The sequence below is a fragment of the Protopterus annectens genome, chromosome 4.part1, assembly GCF_019279795.1.
Source record: "Protopterus annectens isolate FY-2018-M chromosome 4.part1, PAN1.0, whole genome shotgun sequence".
Taxonomy (NCBI): Eukaryota; Metazoa; Chordata; order Ceratodontiformes; family Protopteridae; genus Protopterus; species Protopterus annectens.
The window spans coordinates 176,172,360-176,191,129 of record NC_056734.1 but is presented as its reverse complement, the minus strand read 5'-3'; positions in this window follow the sequence as shown (position 1 = coordinate 176,191,129).

Here is an 18,770-nt window from a genome sequence, read left to right as displayed (position 1 = left end):
CCTATTCTTGAAGACATCCTTCACTGGACATCTACCCATTTCCTTCAAAACGGCTGTTTTTGGTGATGTTAACATTAACTGGTAAATCTTTACAACCGATTACCCTTCCAATAGCATTAACCTTTATGGACTTCTCAGTTAATTATCTTCCCCATCCACCTTAACCCTGCCTCCAACACAGGATCTGTCCTTGACTAGATCCTACTCTCTAGCTCTCTGTACTATTATACCCCCGGGACTCTCTCAGACTCTCTCAGTGACCATCTTCCCATTACTGTTAATAGACTAGTTACACAACATCATCAAAATTCCCTCTTTAAAGAATGTCATAACCTCAAAAACTTTTAACCATAAAATTTCAACATTTTACAGTATATTAACTGGTCCATCCTGTACTCTTTACCATTAAGTGATGCAGTCTTAAAATGTAATATTATATTCTTTAACACTCTCAATAGCCTTACACTCATCAAACTAAAAAGGGTAAAATCCAATCTTGCACCCTGGTATCTCACTCTACCAGGACCCTAATGCATAACAGAGATAAAGCCTGGAAAAAAAAAGTCCAAATCCCCCACAGACCTACAGAACTGTGAGCAACTTAGGAACCTCACAAAAAAACGAACAAACAAAAAAAAACATATTGCCACTGACGAACAACAATACTACTTGGATCCCAATTAAACCAGAAAAAGAATCCAAGAAAAACTATGGTCCTCCATAAAGAACATCCTCTGTCCTGGTATACCATACACTCCTAATTCTGTTCCTGACATCTTTCCATCTTAAGTAGCTTTCAAATTTCATTCCTATTTGATAGATTTTATAGCTTCACTAATTGAGTAGCACATGCAGCAACCTATCTTCTTACATCCCTAGTTTATGTCTTCCCAGTTCTCATCAACAAGCAATGCTGTCTTCAAACTTCAGTGGAGCTCTGCTGCAATAAAATAGTCAGATTCACTTCCTATATGCCCTGCAGATCATATCACTCTATTGCCCTCAAATCCTTAAACTGGATTGAGTTACCCTCCTATCTTAAGTTTACTCAACTCCTTCTAACCCACAAAATTATACTTAAACCATCATCCAGCCCATCAATCAGCATCATTCTCAATTTCTACAAGCCTAGTCATTCACTTCATTCATCTGATAAACATTTCATTGTCATCTATGAATCAGTCAATAAAAAAAAAAGAAATGCTATAGGTTAATCCCGTTACTCAAACTCCGTAGCTAAAACTTGAAATTCTCTCCCCTGGACATTGGACTAATACCTAGGTTTTCCCTGTTCAAACAATCCTTAAAATCATTCCTCCTTAGCTCTCGCCTGTACTCCTGTATCTCAGCTGGCTAACTATTTTCATAATATATCTTTCCCAACTTCTTTTTTTTTCATTATTTCTTGTCTTTTCTCCATTTTCTTCTCCCTCTTTACTCATCTTTCTTTCTACTTTCCTTTGACTTCTTAACTTCTCCAAACTTCCTTTATTCCAGATTCTTCTCACTTTCACATTTAACATTAATGTAATCATTCCTTTGTATTAATAATACTTTACTCATCTCCTTCCTGTAACTATTGTCTTCATCCAGCTTACTTTTTGTATCGCAGTTGCCTTTAATTTTCTCACTTAATACTATATTCACTTCTCTAGTCTCATTTTTCTTGTTTGTAACTCTATATTGCTCTGTTCACATAATTCTTATTGCTCTATTATATTATTTTAATCTGTTTATAAATTTTCATTATATGATTTAAATGTTCAAATGTAATCTAACTGTTTTTTTTTACTACTGTGCAGCTTTTCTTTCAAGCCTCTAATAAAAATAAGCTTTGTTCCCAGTTGGACATTTCTGGTAATCAAATGTCAAATAAATAAAAATAAAAAATAAATACACTATTTATTTTAATATATGTGCAATAGAGTGCTACTTCCAAAACTGTCTTTATATACATTTTATAAAACTTTCACTTTGACATGTATGTACTGCAGAGTACAATAAATTCATTGCACATTCTTGATAAGCCTCTGTTATAACTTTATTAAGCATTTTTTCTTTAACAGATGTTTTGTTTATAGTCATAATAACTTTGCTTATGTAACCACTGAGCATACCTCTCAAATGTACAGATTTTCTCAGAATGTCAAGATTTTTGCCTTATATTTTTCATCCATTTGTCATAAAATTGTGGCTTTCTGGCAAATTAGTGGCAAATCATTGAAGATTAAAGTTAGAAAACAATGATAGATATTTCAGTTTTAGACTTTATACCCTTCAGAAAGTTCATGCTAATACAAAACCTGTTATTCTATCAATTTTCTAAGTTTGTAAGAGCAATATTTCAAAATTGTCCCTATTTGTACCACTTTTTTATGGCTTTGTCCAGATATCTTACTCTAAGAGGTTTAGAGGTATGCCGGGGAACTTTTCTCCCAGGGATTCAATTGAATTGGTGATTTAATTCCCAGTCTGACATTCTTGTAGACAAATATAAATAAATAATAAGCTAATAAGAATAAATACTGTTTAGACTCACAGAGGGGGGTCCCAGTGGAAGTGGGTATGCATTCAATTACAGATCTAAGCCCACTGCTATTCATAATGGTGATGGACTAAATTAGTAAAATGGTTAGAGGGAGCAGAAGCCAAAGTATCAGGAGAAGTTAAAGAAAACCTAGTATCAGGAGAAGTTAAAGAAAACCTATTACAGTGGTTTGGCCACATGTGTAGGAAATCAGAAGATGACTGGTAAAGAAGAATTGTGAGATAGGAAGTGGAAATAAAGATGTCCAACAAAGAGAGGGGTAGGTTGCATGAGAGAAGACCTGCAGCAGAAATGTATTATTGTTGAATAAAGTAGGAGAATGACAATGAATTGAGAGAGGTTGTAACAGTTGTTATGGCACCCTGATCCCATGTAGAACATAGGGAAAAGGTGGGATTGAAGATGATAATGGTGAGAATGATGTTGTCTAGCTTATGCATCCCATTTCTGTGCATAAAACAAATGGTGGTATGCTGGCAAGGGAAAGTTGATATATATATATATATATATATATATATATATATATATATATATATATGGGTTCACTTTATAACATCGAAATACTGAAATGTCGAATTTCAGTATCTCGAAGCTATAAAGTCGAATGTTAAAAATAGCGAACGTTCATAATCGCGAATTTGACGTATGTCGAAAATATGTAGAATTTGCGGTTATGAAGTTGCGCTATGTAATGTCCGGGTTTGTGTTTTGTTGGTGCACGGTGCCATGTTTGGATGTAGGTGTTATGTCAGGTAAGTGAGTGTTTTGTAAGGGTTTTGAGTGAGAGTTAGAGTGTGTGTGAGGGATTGGAGAATGTGCGTGTGTGAGTGAGCTTTTGCGTTGTGTTTGTGCGATCTCGGAGTTAGCATATATAAGTAGGGGGGGTGTGGGGGCGCAGCTCCCCATAGAAATGCAGGGTGCTTGCCCCTGCTTATGTGTGTGAGTTGTGTATGTGTGTTGTTTTTGTTTATGTTGTGATGTGGGTGTTGTGTTGTATGTTTAGTGTAGTGTGTGCGGTGTTTTCGGTTATGTGGTTTCGCGGCTTTTGTTTGTCGGTGTTTTGTGGATTCGGTTTTATAGTCTCGAGATACTGAAATTTGATATTTCAGCATTTCGAGGTTATAAAGTGAATCCATATATATATATATATATATATATATATATATATATATATATTGGAAAATGTGTATATGTCTTTAAAGGTGTGCAAATAGCAACATTTGCCCTTAACATTACTCACAATAAATACATAGATAATTGTTTTCACAGAATAAGAAAAGTACTTGCCTGTTAGTGGTGTATAAAATGCTGTAACCTGGAAACAGGAAATCAGAAAGTTAGTTCCTGAAGTGGGAGAGTCATCATGGATTAGAGCAGTCATTCTGCCTGTAGATGGCTCTTGGAGTCATATAGTCAATTTCCTTCCTATATCATTTGTGCCCTATGGAGTATCAGGTGAAGATTTTGTTTTGATCTTCAGTGATCGCCTAGATGAAGCCTAGAACAGCAAACTAGATCCTGCAGCCTTTTTGCTGAGAGGGGTGTGTGGGACTGAGCCTTCGTGGAATAAAACTGGTGGAGTTACCTGTAAGACTGAAACCTGCATTTAAGGTGACATTCAAATAGTGTAAATACTTGTACAAGTGACTGTGCAAAGCCAAAGTCGACTGTTTTTCATTTCATTGTAAATATGTAAACCAAAAAATTTACTGGAAGCTCAGATGATAAGGCTTCCACATTCTAACTTCAATCATATTAGACAAAGAGAAATATCATTAGGAAACAGCAGCTTGCTTGACAAGATTGATGATCCATTTAAAAGAGGAAACACAATGTGATGGACTGATACAACAACTATAGAGACGAATGCCCTTCTATCAATTGCCATTCTGTTGAAGACAGAACATAGTTTTGGCTAACTATCTTTCTAGCAGCCATGTGCTGGCATCGACTCAAAGGCACATAACATCAACATATACCTTCTGTGCTCTTTTTCTAGTTTTGTATAAAATAAATGCATAAAATGGTAAACAGTAATGTCAAATGTTGCAGCAGTGGTTACCCAGTCATATTCATTGCCTGAGTCAAAAATGTAGGGTGCACCATCATACTCAGTCTCCCCACTTGTCTTGTCTTTGGTTTAATTGGATCTGTCCTTGGTGCTGGTATAGCTTTGCCAGATATCAGCCTTGTTAGTCTCATCTTAGAATGGCTGACTTGCCAAAATACTCCATTCATTCATCAGGAACCAGGTGGTAATGCCATCTGTTTAATGCAATTATGGTACTATTTTTAGTCACACCATGTAGGAATGTCTCTTGTGTACTACTACATGTTTTTTTTTGGCTCTTCACTTAAAAAACTTACGGAGAGGGTGATGCATGGTATGGATTGTGTACTGTCTCCAGGAAGCATACAGCAAATTTTGCAGAATTCTTCTTTCTTCCTCTTTGAATGAAGAGCTGAGAGAGACAAGGAGTGAGGCTATAGTCAATGGGACTTGGAGAGGGCATTGGTTGAACCATCTACTCTTGTGGCTACAAAATGGTCATTTTATTTGTAACAAGATGGCAACTCAGCATAAATCATGTTAACACTTCAACATTTCACACCCAACTGACTACAATTTAGTAATCGCATTGCATTATAGACTGCGTGTGCATTCTTAAAAAGGCACCCTCACCTTAGAATTAAAATGACAATGGCTATTTTACATATACAAAATGTATACTATCACTATAGTGACTTCATTCTGCTTATCACAAATAACATCATACACGTTATGACACATGAAATGCAAATTAATTTACTAAAAAGCATAGGAAATCTTGTAATATGCTAATGATGGCTGATTGTAAAGTGTAGCTCAGTTTAGTGAAAGGAAGTAAAATGAAACAGTAACATATTTTGTAGTTGGCCTTGACTATTATGACCCTGCAGAGCTGAATACAATCTGAAATAAAAACATCCCATGATACAGTGTAATACTAGTTAGACAAGACATTACATCAAATACAAAGGCAAGCATTCCTTTGTCTGTAATCCTTTGAGAGTTTTCCTGACATATATAAATCTATTTCCTAAAAACATAGCCATTCACATAGTTTCACATCCAATAAAGAGTAATCAAACATCACTGTCAATTAAATAAATACATAAAATAAAGGAATGTATTATGTCTCTTAAGTACAACAAACCAAGATTTCTGTAAATACTACTTGACTTTAAATAAAACCAGCTGCTTGAATTGTATCGTATTAGTACTGTATAAACAACTAGATGATATAGTTGAATGACAAATGTTTCCAAATAAGAAATACATATGTAATGAAATGCAGAAAGCACTTTTCAGAGACTAAATGCCTCCAAGAACATATATGTCAGCAATTGTCTTAATTTCAGAAAGAGAAACTTATCAAAATTTAATGACCAGTCAAATCAAGAAGTAAAGTTTATGAGATCAAGAATATTCTCGAGGAAGCAGACATTATGCAATGTTATTTTAATCTTTTCTTGATAGTTAAACGTCTTTGTTGACACTGCTACACTGACCCTGATTTTAATGCATATCGCTCAAAGCTGTAAGAAACATGTGAAACAGAAGATCAGTCCTCAAGTCATGCAAACACTGCTACAAAGATCTAAGTCTGATACAAATTATGAAAAATAAATCACCCCCCGAGAATATATATATTTGGTAAAACAGACATATGTTAAAAAGTACATGGTTCAGGTAATTATGATTATTCTGGAAATATATGCTGTACGGGCAAGAATAAGAAATGTATAATATGCATTGCTAATTTTGGGGAAAAAATAGCACATTGCAACAGCTCCAGACTAATAGACAGAAATGCAGTCATGTCAGTGTAATATGAAAAAAGTCAAAATAAAATTAGCAGCTGAAGGGCTCAATGCCGAATTTGACAAACAGTGTGCTGGTGACGTTCCAACAGGTCATTACCAGGCTACTGTGCATGCCAGTCTCACATTTTCTTTTCCTTTAGTGGATCTGCTAAAGGCTGCACTTTTCAAACCTTTTATATCAAATCTTCAAAGCTGCTTAAGTACACCCCATTGATCTACCATGTTTATAGAGGATTACTAGATCAAGTATGGGTACCATTGCAATCTAATCAGAGTCAAAAAATGGGGAAGAATGGGTTCCTGACAGGTGTGCCTGTCTGGTGGTAAGCACAGAAGATAAAGGCTGCATGCTTTTAATAAGCTGCTTCTGGTAGTCCCGGATTCGATACCTTTAGCATCCATTTATCTATTGTGTGACTCTGAGCACGTCACTTAGTCAGACAGTGCTCTCAGATTACTCATGAAAAAGGATACTTCTGTTCAGAGTGCTTAGCCAATTAAGAAACAAATAAAATCAAATAAAATAAACAATAGGTCATAAACTGTAAAAATGTATTTTTATATGGCATACTGTAAGGACTAAGAGTTTTGGACATATATACAAAAAAGATTAATGTAGGCAGATGAAAAACAGCATGCTGAAAGATCAAAGGCTATGTCTTACATATCCCATGTGCACTGATGTATCTGCAGCATGTTATGTAATATAATAATGTTATATAATATTAACTCATTATATTTTTCATATTGACATTACATAAACATGTAGACAAGAGGTAACATGTGTACTCTATTTTCTCTTATACACATTCTGAAAGAATGTTTTCAGAGTGCCTGGATGTGCATTTTGGCTAAGTTCAGAGCTTTTTCCATTTACGCTTCAGCATGTATCAAAGAGGTATTCTTATTTACATGTATTCTGCTATGAATTGAAGAAGTTTTAATTTAATAACTGGATACATTGCATAAAATTCAGGTAATGGGTTAGACAACTTGCTAGTGAAGCAGCAAAACCACACTGTAGAAGCACCAAAGTAGAAAATAGAACCACCAACTAGTAATCCACATGATATTTTATTATAAAACACACTCTGACATCTCGTCTTCACAAGCCTTCAAGGAGTATAACATTTATAAAAAAGTTACCTGCCTATATACACCCATCAATTATACAATTAAACATAATTAATCAATTTCACACAGAATTGTAATACATATACAAATATAATTATACTATATTATATTGTATAAATATAATATATATATTTACATACCCACACAGACATTATATGGGTTTATATATATATATATATATATATATATATATTTATTTAACATTTGTTTACTAGGAAAGTCCGACTTGGAACAAAGCCAATTTTCACCAGAGGCCCAGGGTAAACCCTCCAGATGCATGTCTTTGTAACATAGGAGTATACCAGAGTACCCGGAGAAAACCCGCATGAATGCAGGGAGGACAGGCAGACTCTGCACAGAAGGCACTCTAACCGAGAACCAAACTGAAGAACCTCTTGTTGTGAGGAGATAATGCTACTGCTGCACCACTACACCGTCCAGTATATATATATATATATATATATATATATATATATATATATATATATATATATATATATATATAGGGTTTCACTTCATAAACTAGAAATGCTGAAATACCGAATTTCAGCATTCCGAGATCATGAAGCCAAAAATTCAAAATGCTGAAAGTGCATAAGAGCGAATTTGAATATCTCAAATTTGCACTTATGCATTTCCGGTACATTGCATGTAGTGTTATGGTGCCTGAAATTGCAGGTTTTTGTATGTTGTATGTGTGGGTAAGGGTAGGGAGGTGTACATATTAGTGTGAGTGTTGGATTTGTTGCTGTTTGTGTATGCGTGATGTGTATTTGTGTGCGAGCGTGAGAAGAATGCCGCAGTGTGAGGTTTTTTTTTTTATGTTATGTGTGATCTCTGAGTTGTTATATATAAGTAGGATGGATGTGGGGGGCGCAGCCCCCCACATGAGGGTGCAGGGGGTTTGCCCTGTTTATATGTAGTGTAGGTTTGTTTGATTTGTGTGCTATGGGTGGAATGGTGTGTGTGTTATGTGGTGAATGGTGTATGTATGTTCGTGATTGTGTGATTCGTGATTGTGGGATTCAGTATTGTGAATGGTTCGGTTTCATGGTCTCGGAATGCTGAAATTCAGTATTTCAGCATTTTGAGATTATGAAGTGAAACCATATATACATGTATGTATATATTGTTACAGATGAAGTGGCAGAAGCACATGTGTATGATGCTAGTGAGCTGTCATAATCATGAGTGGGTGACACCTCACCACCCATCCACCTTGGTAATGCATGCTAACCATAATCTTAAGCCTGCTCCTGCACCTACCCCTAACATGCATTTTACCTTACAAATAGCCCTTCCCATAACACTACCACTATTCAGACAAATTTGATCTGAATGAGTGGTAGGATTATAGGTAGTATTTCTGTTGTCTTGTCTCTATAATGAATGGTCTATGTGCTTTTGTCAATGTTTTTTATGTCAGTCATGAAGCAGTTCAACCACTCATTATATATAATCATATAAATCTATAGATACATATTTATAATTTATATATACATAGTGTATATATATATATATATATATATATATATATATATATATATATATATATATATATATATATATATATATATATATATATATATATATACATACACACACATATATATATATATATATATATATATATATATATATATATATATATATATATATATATATATATGAGTTTAAGTTTAGGATATATGAGTTTATGATATATACATACATATATGCATACACACACACACTCACACACACACACACACACACACACACACACACACACACACACACACACACACACACACACACACACATACACAAGTTTATCACTAATGATCAATCTTAAAAATAGTCAATCTTAACTTGTTGACCCTGTGAATTAATTAACAATGAAAACACTTACTTTTCTAAATAATTAAACTAACTAACTAAATAAATAAAAAGGCTTACACACATAATTTGTATGAATAGTGGCACTGTTAGGGAAAGGGTGTTTAGTACCCTAATTTGTAGGGTTGATGTAGGTTATAATATCTGAAGAAGAGAGGGTAGGGGGCTTGCAGTGGCATCTGGTGTACATTAGGGTTCATTTTTAGCCATTTACCACTCATACTAATGAGGTTACTTCTATTATCTTTTTTCTTATATTGCATTTATTGTGCTTTAAGTTTTTTGCTCTTTTGGAGGTTTAAGAAGTCTTTGCTAAGTTCAGTTAGATAAGTTAGAAAAGAATACCTTTGCAGACAGTGAAAAACATCCAGCTAATTAGTGAGAGGAGCTGAGAAATAGCCTTCGTCATTTGACTAGCAATATTTGATGGCATTTTTATTTAGCTGGAGTACTTGTTTGGCTTGCTTGCTCTTTCTCTGCCTGAACTGTCTGACTATGGAGGAGTTTTTGAGTTGCTTGCCCCTACTATATATCTGATTTTGGACACTCCTCCCAGTGCCGTCTCATCAGCTCATTCTACTGAGTATGGAAAGATCAGCTGGGGAGACCCACCTGCTTAGTCTCTTAAACTTGAATTATCTTCCGTTTCCTCCCTTTCCACTTACTTTTAAAATATTTTTGCACTTTATTCAGCTGTTTTTACCCTATCTGTACTTCTTCATAATTTATTACTTCATTTTGCTTTTCGCTTCTTGTTCTTAAAGTGTTCAGTTGCATTTATTCTGCTGCATTTATTGCTGCTTGTTAGTAGCTGATTACATTGTAACTTTGTTATTCTATGCCTCTTAGTTTTGATTAAAGCACTTGGGCTTCAAACTAGTTATCTTACATAAGGAAGATTTGCAGTCTACACTTCTGTGGCCCGAGACATCCTTCTGAGCTGGGAATTGCTGGATGAAGGCTCATTGTGTCTGTTATTCCAAAAGTGTCTTAGTTCTGGTTTAAGCTACACTAAATATGAAGCATCCACAGAGAACTGCAAAAAATATATATATCTAAAGCTTGCACTGCACATTTTGAACTGGTTTTGCTTGAATGTTGTTATGTTTTATCATTATTGTCACTGCCTGTCTGTTATTTTTCTGCCCTTGGTTCTACTGTATCTCATAGAATAGGCTAGATTGAAATCTGGCATTTACTGAGCACTAAAAGCAATCATCCTAAATTAGGAAGGCCCTCCTGCACCCTTGTGGCAGGAGTGTGCAGCCCAGGACCTATATGAGTTAGGGATTGTTGGAAAAGGGCTCAGTTTTGGGGACTTGCATTGGTTAGTGTGAGATTAAATTGTTTAATTCCATTTGTATTTAAGCACCACATTTATGCATAGCTGCACACTACCCAGTGGGGTTTGGTGCTACCATGTATAGATGCAATCACTTAGAAAGACACATTTTCCCTTGATAACTGCTAGGGAACCCTTCTAATCTTCCACACTCAATGCAGTTGTGCACTGCTGCCCAGAGAGCAACTCAGCTGTGCATTTTGATGCATCGACTCAGGTCTCTACTCCTTAACCTCCCCACAGATTTGCAGATCTGATTAGTCCTACAGCAGAACCTGGTCCATCTTGCTCACCCCCCCTATGTATTACAGAATACACCAGACATAATGGATGGACAGTTTCCCACCATTTCTCCAGTCAATCTTATTTGACATAGGCATCCTGAGGCAATGTAGTAACTGCCTCATGCTTACTGGTGACCTATTACTCCTAAAACATACAAATACAATATGTGAGAGATGTATCTATACTATGAATCTGTAATCACTGCTGTCTCTGTCTCTCACATAATAAACCAGTTATCAAACAAGTTGTTGTCAGCTCACACACTTTACCTTTTCCACAGAACAAGTGCACAATACATAAACCCACATATGTGGAGCTACTCACTAGAAGTTTACCAAAAGAGCAGAGACCTTGCAAGCGTAAACCTTCTGCATGCAATACAGTCCCTACTGAATGCATTACACATAAAAACAAATGTATCAGTGTCTTACCCAATAATCCCCTAAGGCAAAACACCTCTAAACCAAATGTCTTGGTAATAGGCGACTCCATAGTAAGATACACAGATGTCCCCCTCACCAGGCTGGATAAGGAGAAGGTCACGGTCAGCTGCCTGTCAGGTGCCAGGATCCACCAAATCACACACACACTCAAGCCTCTCAACAACAGGGACTGTTATGGCACTGTCATAGTCCACGTTGGAGTGAATGACTTGAGACATACCTCACTGGACTATATGAAGAGAGACTTGACTGAGCTTTCAGATTACGTGTTCCAGGCAGGTATGTCTCTAGCCTTAAGCAGCATTCTACCTTCTCCCAGGTTGATTCCTCAATAAAAACAAAAACAATTATTGACTTTAACAATTGGCTTAGCTTCTGATGTCAATCTATGGGGATCCAGTCTTTATCACCCTGGGATGATATGGTCAACAGACCATGCTGCTTAGCCAGGGATGGTCTTCACCTGTCACCTCTTGGCTTTCGGTTACTGGCAAAGGTACTTGCCTCCCCCATAGTGCCTTTTTTAGGCAATGACATAGGAACAAAATTCCCAATGTAAAAGTATCCACTAGAGACAAACTCAAGATTATGCTGCTTAATGCTAGTGGTCTAAATCAGAAACTGCACTCACTGGAAGCCCTCCTTACTTTGGAAGATTCATTAAATTATGTGAAAATGATTTGTATAAGCATTATATATTATATAATAAGGGTCTACTATCTTTGTTTCATAATTTATCAAGAGATGAATGGATGTCATTAAATGCTCTAACTGATAATTCAAATGTGGTCATCAGACCAGTAGATAAGGGTGGGGGCTTGGCTTTGTTAAATAATAAAGACTACCTTGCATATATGGAACTCCTTCTAAAGGACAATAATACATATAAGTTAATAGATGAAAAAATTGTCCAAAGACTGATTTTTCAAGTACATCAAGAGTTGAATGAATTATTACTATGCAGACAAATTAGTTATGATTTCTATCTGTTTCTATTGATTGAGCATCCCACCTTACCCTATCTGAAAGGCCTTCCAAAAATGCATAAGGGGTTAATACCACCTCCCCTGCGTCCCATTGTAGTTGGACATAACTGGGTAACAGAAAATGCCTCTATATTTTTAGAGAAGAAATTAAAACCTTTAGTGTCTGTTATTCCTACTATTTTAAGGGATTCATATCAACTAATTGAAAATATTAGTAATCTGAATTTTCATGTTTCAGAGACACATCTTTTAGTTACACTAGATGTAAAGAGTCTGTTCACTGCAATTCCCAACCTTTATGGAATGGAAGCTATCAGGTCTTTATTAAATAAGGATGGAAAATTCACCAACAATGAACAATCTTTATTAAATACACTATTGGAAATAGTTCTGACCAATAATGTTATGACATTCAATGAGCACTTTTACATACAACAGTGGGGGGTAGCCATGGGCACCCCCTGCGCCAACACATATGCCAACCTTGTTGTATATAATTGGGAAACTACAAGCTTATTTACACACCCCAGTTATAAAAAGGTACTCTGTTACTACAGATTTGTAGACGATATACTTTTGTTATGGGATGGAACTATACAGGAATTACAAAGTTTTATAATGGACCTAGAGAAGACCACAGACTTTTTAAGATTCTCAATTGAATATTCAGCCTTTGAGATCAATTTTTTGGATTTAAAAATTATAAAGAATGGACAAGGGGGACTAAAAACCTCACTATTTAGAAAAGAATGTTGGAAAAACAATCTGTTGCAATACGATAGTATGCACCCAAGGTTCATTTTTAAAAACATAGTGAAGGGACAGTATGTAAGGATAGACAGAATATGCCAAGAGCTAGATGCAAAATATAATGAATTTAATAAATTAGAAAGAATGTTTCAAGAGAGAAGGTATAATTTAGACATGGTCAGGACCATAAAAGACTCTTTCATACAGGAAAATGCTGCTGATAAGAGCTACAAGCATTATAATTGTTTTGGTACCAATAGGAACTGGATTTTTTCACAGAAATATAATAAGAATTCTGTACAAAGAGATCCAGGCTATGTCAGATGTATTATCACCTATACCAGTGATAATAAACAGATAATTGACATTATATCAAAGAACTGGCCTATTCTTACAACAAATGGTGAAATTAAGCAGTTGATTGATGAGAGACCAAATTTTGTATATAAAAACTCAAAGAACTTGAAACGAATACTTTGTAACGAAAAAAGACCCAATAAATCCTACAAAATAAAAAGTCTAACCAATAACAACATTATAGGCACTTATTCATGTGGGAAATGTAGCTCTTGTGCATGGATATCTAAAGAGAAGAGTTTCTTTCATCCTGAGTTACTGTTCAACTTTGAATTTAAATGTACTGCAAACTGTGAGGACAGCAATGTTATTTATTTGGCAACTTGTGAGTCATGCCCAGCATTTTACATAGGCATGACCACAAGAAGATTTAGGGACAGAATACAAGAACACATATATGCTATTAAAAAAGCTGATCACAAGAATGCTCTATCCAAACACATTATAGATTTTCCTGAACATAAGTTCTTATTTAGGGTTATACAGAAAAAAGAATTGAGTGTCAGGAAAGGTGATAACTTTAATGACCTTGAGAATCTAGAATTAGATTGGATATTTAAATTTAGAGCACAAAGTCATCCAGGGTTAAACACATATGTGAGTATCAGATCACATTTAAAGAAACGAAGATATTAATATCTACAGAAAAATACCCACTTATCTTTAGGAATGATATCCATGATAACAACAATATGCTAAGATAGACTGAGATCTCCATTAACCTTAATCCCCTCCCCCTCCAACCCCCCCACCCCCCCCCTCTTCTTTCCTCCCTTCTCTTTCCCTTTTTCCCTCCTTTTTTGGTATGTAGTATGCATTTGATTGGATTATAAGCAATATTTATGACTACATATACAATTATTTATTTATTTATTTTGCCATGGTTATTCATTAGATAAGACTGGTATCAACTTGTTATGATATACATACATGAAAAGTAAGCCCTAGGCTATGATGATTCATTAGCTAAAAACTGTTTAGTTCTGTATTTTATCTGCAATGAACTTCTGATACTAGGTACATGAAATCTGAATGGCTATAACATCTATAATAATAACATATCCTTTATATAGAACATCTAATTTTTTATCAGTATTTCTGATAAGATATAAATATATATGTATATATAGACATGAAATATGACCAATATTGTATATATTTATGTTTGACCAAAATCAAAAGTAATCTCTTGTTTACTGTAAGTAGATCTATGATGGCCTTATATAGAATTTTTATGAATTCATAAGTACAATATATATGAAAATAATCTATTCATATGATGGTGGCTCTATACAGAATCTCCTTGAATTTATATGCATGATTAAGGATAGAGCCTATACATGAAAATAGTATGAATAATATGATTTTTTTTTAATATAGGTTTTTAAAGAAAATATTGGCATTGGTTTTGAAGTATATATCTGTTGGTTTTATTATCATTTTTATGATATTAAATATAGATATTATATACTACATCAGCCAATATATAGGTAGTAATATATTAAATTATCAGCTATATATTTGTGATCAAACAGTTTATAGACTTCTTGACATATATTATATTACTTGAACTTGATGGTTTCTAAAGAAATGTAACACGAAGTGCTTCTAAGTTACACCCTGTTATAATTAATTGAATAAGTGAAAACTGAATGGTATTGGTCAATCAGGACTTTATGTAATTACTGCATTTTAGATATAATGAATATGTTTTACCTAATATTTATTGAATCTGAAGAAGCGTGCCTTTGTGGATGCACGCGAAAGCGCTTATTCTCCTGTTTTAATAAAGAATTGTCTTCTTACGTGGTGGTGCCTTCCAGTTTATACTACATTACTTTGGAAGATGCTGATGTCTGTGCAGTCAAAGAGACATGGTTCAAGGCTGCAGAGAGTACCCCAGCCATGCAAAGCTACAATGCCTTTCACACATTCAGACCACAAAATGAACATGAAAGAACCAAAAGAGGAGGGTGACGGGTCCCTACTCTAAGCCAGCAATTAAGGAGACTCAATCCTCACCACCGGATCTGGTGAGGGATGGTCACTAATAACAAAGATGAATTCACACAGTATTTTCAGGTGCAGCTGCCTGCACCAAGCACACTTTCCCTTAAGAGCACACAGGAAGTACACTCCAGACCTAGGGTTGGAATCTCTTTCCCTCTCCAGGCCCACACAAACCTCCACAATGACTGCTTTGGAGCACTGTGTCTCTTTTCCCAGTAGCTCACACACACACACACACACACACACACACACACACACACACACACACACACACACACACACACATATACACACTTGGATATTTGAGTTTTACACATACATACACACCTGGGAAAAGCTGGCACAGATGTACTAGCTGTGCCCCTTTCTGCCCACCAGTCAGCTACCCTAAGGCTCTTACAAAGGGTACCCAATTATATTGTGTAAAATTAATACTAATACAAATGGCAGTGTGATCAAAGCAGTAAGGCTTTCAGGAGCAGCTACAGTTCCACTAAAACAAGAATAAGTACACTCAAGATGTTAAAAGTATTCTCTAAAGGACCAACCACAGTGAAGGGTATTAAAATATTTAATGATAAATAATGAAACAGAAAACAGGGGAATACCAAGTACAATAAACAACAGAGTTTCAGCGGCAGAGATATACAAAATAATACAGTTGCATAGTTTCTCACAGATGCAGAAAACAATACTGAACTATTCTCACTAAATGTCCCTGACTACCTAAAGAATTACTGTTCCTTGACTACTTACCAAAGCAAGACACGCTGATGTGTGCTGAGGTAAAAACCAGATGATGTCTCTCTTTGTCTGTGTGGATGCATGATAAATATATATATATATATATATATATATATATATATATATATATATATATATATATATATATATATATTTATATCATGTCATAAATCTTTTCTGTCAGGTTCCAAACTGCTGAAAGATATAACACAATTTCAAACTTTCCTCCCTTCCAGGGTTCTCTAATAAACATACACATTTGATCAGTTACAGCAATACGACTTAATATGCATGCATACATTCCTTCTGCTGGACAGAAGGAATGTATGCATGCATGCATTCCTTCTGTCCATAAAGACCTTTTGTTGATACATTTTTAACACAGTAAGTTTTTAATTATATTTTTAACTCAAACATCTGAACAAATCAGCATGATAGTCAAATAACAAAACATTCTTTACAAAACTACAGCCAGCTATGCTTGCATATGTACACATGTACTGCCATACTGTCCCTGGCACAGATGACACTACTTCATCACATCACAAGCAGGCACATCCATCTTCATTAAAGACAAATACACCTCAAGACTGGTTAAACAGTACGACTCCCTAGAGTTACTCCAAGTCCAACTAACTGTAGGGAAGATCCCCCTCTACATAATTTTTAGCTACATGGCCCCCATCATGAACCACAAAACCCGCCCTGCCTATCTGGACCTACTTGTGTTATTCACAATACAACCAAACATTCTGATCTTGGGTGACTTTAGTTATCCTTCCATTGACTGGGAAACTTATATGAGCACAAACACACTCACCCTAAAGTTCCTGGACCTTGTTAACACAAATCCTCTAGAGCAGATAGTCAGCATCCCCACAGGGGGCTCTAACGACATTGACCTAGTACTCACCAACATGGGGATCGCTGCACCAGCCCCCTGTGTGGAACCCTACTTGGTAAAGTCTGATCATAAATGAGTCTCATTTGAAGTAACAAGCATAACTGACCCCCCCCCCCCCCCCGGAGCAAAAAGGTTGAACATTTTCTGTAAAGCAAACTATAGCCTCCTAAGTGATGATATAAATAGTTTCAAGCCCCTGCCACCAATGACAATGACTACTATACTGATGTGTTCACAAATGCTCTGTATAAACACCTATACAAATGAATATACTAGCCATACCTGAACAGATCAAAACAAAGTTCTCACAAAAAACAAGCCACCCTGGTGGACATCTAACATAAATAGGTTATACAACAAGAGAAATAAACTGCTGCCAAAGAATACGAGGGAATGTTCTCAGCAGAAGAACACCCCCCACAGCTTGAACAAGCAAATTAGACATCTTCTAAAGTCCTCTAAAGCTAATTACAAAACTAAATTAGCATCCCTCGATAAGGGTAATCTCAATGCATTCTTTAGATACATCCCAAAACCAAAAAGGGAAGGCCCAGCTCTGTGCCAAATTAGTAGTGGATGATACCACTTATACTGAACCTGAGTAGATTGCCAACTTGCTAACAGACAGGTTTGGTGAAAATTTCACCCCCCCCACCAGACATACACCAAAGCATACCTGTCACCAGTACTCTACTCAGTATCACCAAAGAGCAGGTCATAACCATGCTCTCCAAGGCCAAACACACAGCCTCTATGGGACCAGATAACATCCCAGGCTGCTTACTAAATGGTCTTAGAGACTTTCAAACTCTTGACTCAACCTAGTTTGGCTTCATCAAGGGCAGATCATGCCTATTAAACCTGGTGGACTTCTTCAAGAGTTTCACCAGAGCCCTAGATGAAGGCAAAACAGTACATACATATCTCGACTGAGCCAAGGCCTTTCACACAATCCCCCACTCACACACCATTGAAAAACTCATCCAGCTGGGGATTAACTCATATGCCATTACATGGGTAGCCAACTGGCTCACTGACAGAATGCATACAATCAAACCTGGAGACTCCACCTTTACCAGAAGACCTGTTACCAGTGGTGCTCCAAAAGGTTATGTGCTGGGCCTACTGTTTGGAATCTATTTCTCAGAAATCCAGATGAAAATAGATGGCCTGTAGCTTACCAAGTTCACTGATGACTGCAAACTGGGTACAATCATAGAAACCCCCAAAGATGTCAAAATTCTACAAAATGGACTCACACAAATAAATGATTGGTGCCAGAGCTACAGATTTAAACGCATTGTAAAAAATACATTATCATCTCCTTCGGCAAAGGAAAAGTCCCAGCAAATTACAACATTAAAACTACCTCCTTAAGTTTAAACCCAGTGTTAAGAGATTTGAGAACGCATGTTGATAGCAACTTTAACTTTGATCACCATGTAACCACAGTGGTAAGGGAGGCATTTTATATTGCACATCTCATAAGTAAGGGCATAGCATCCATTGCCCTGTACTTGGC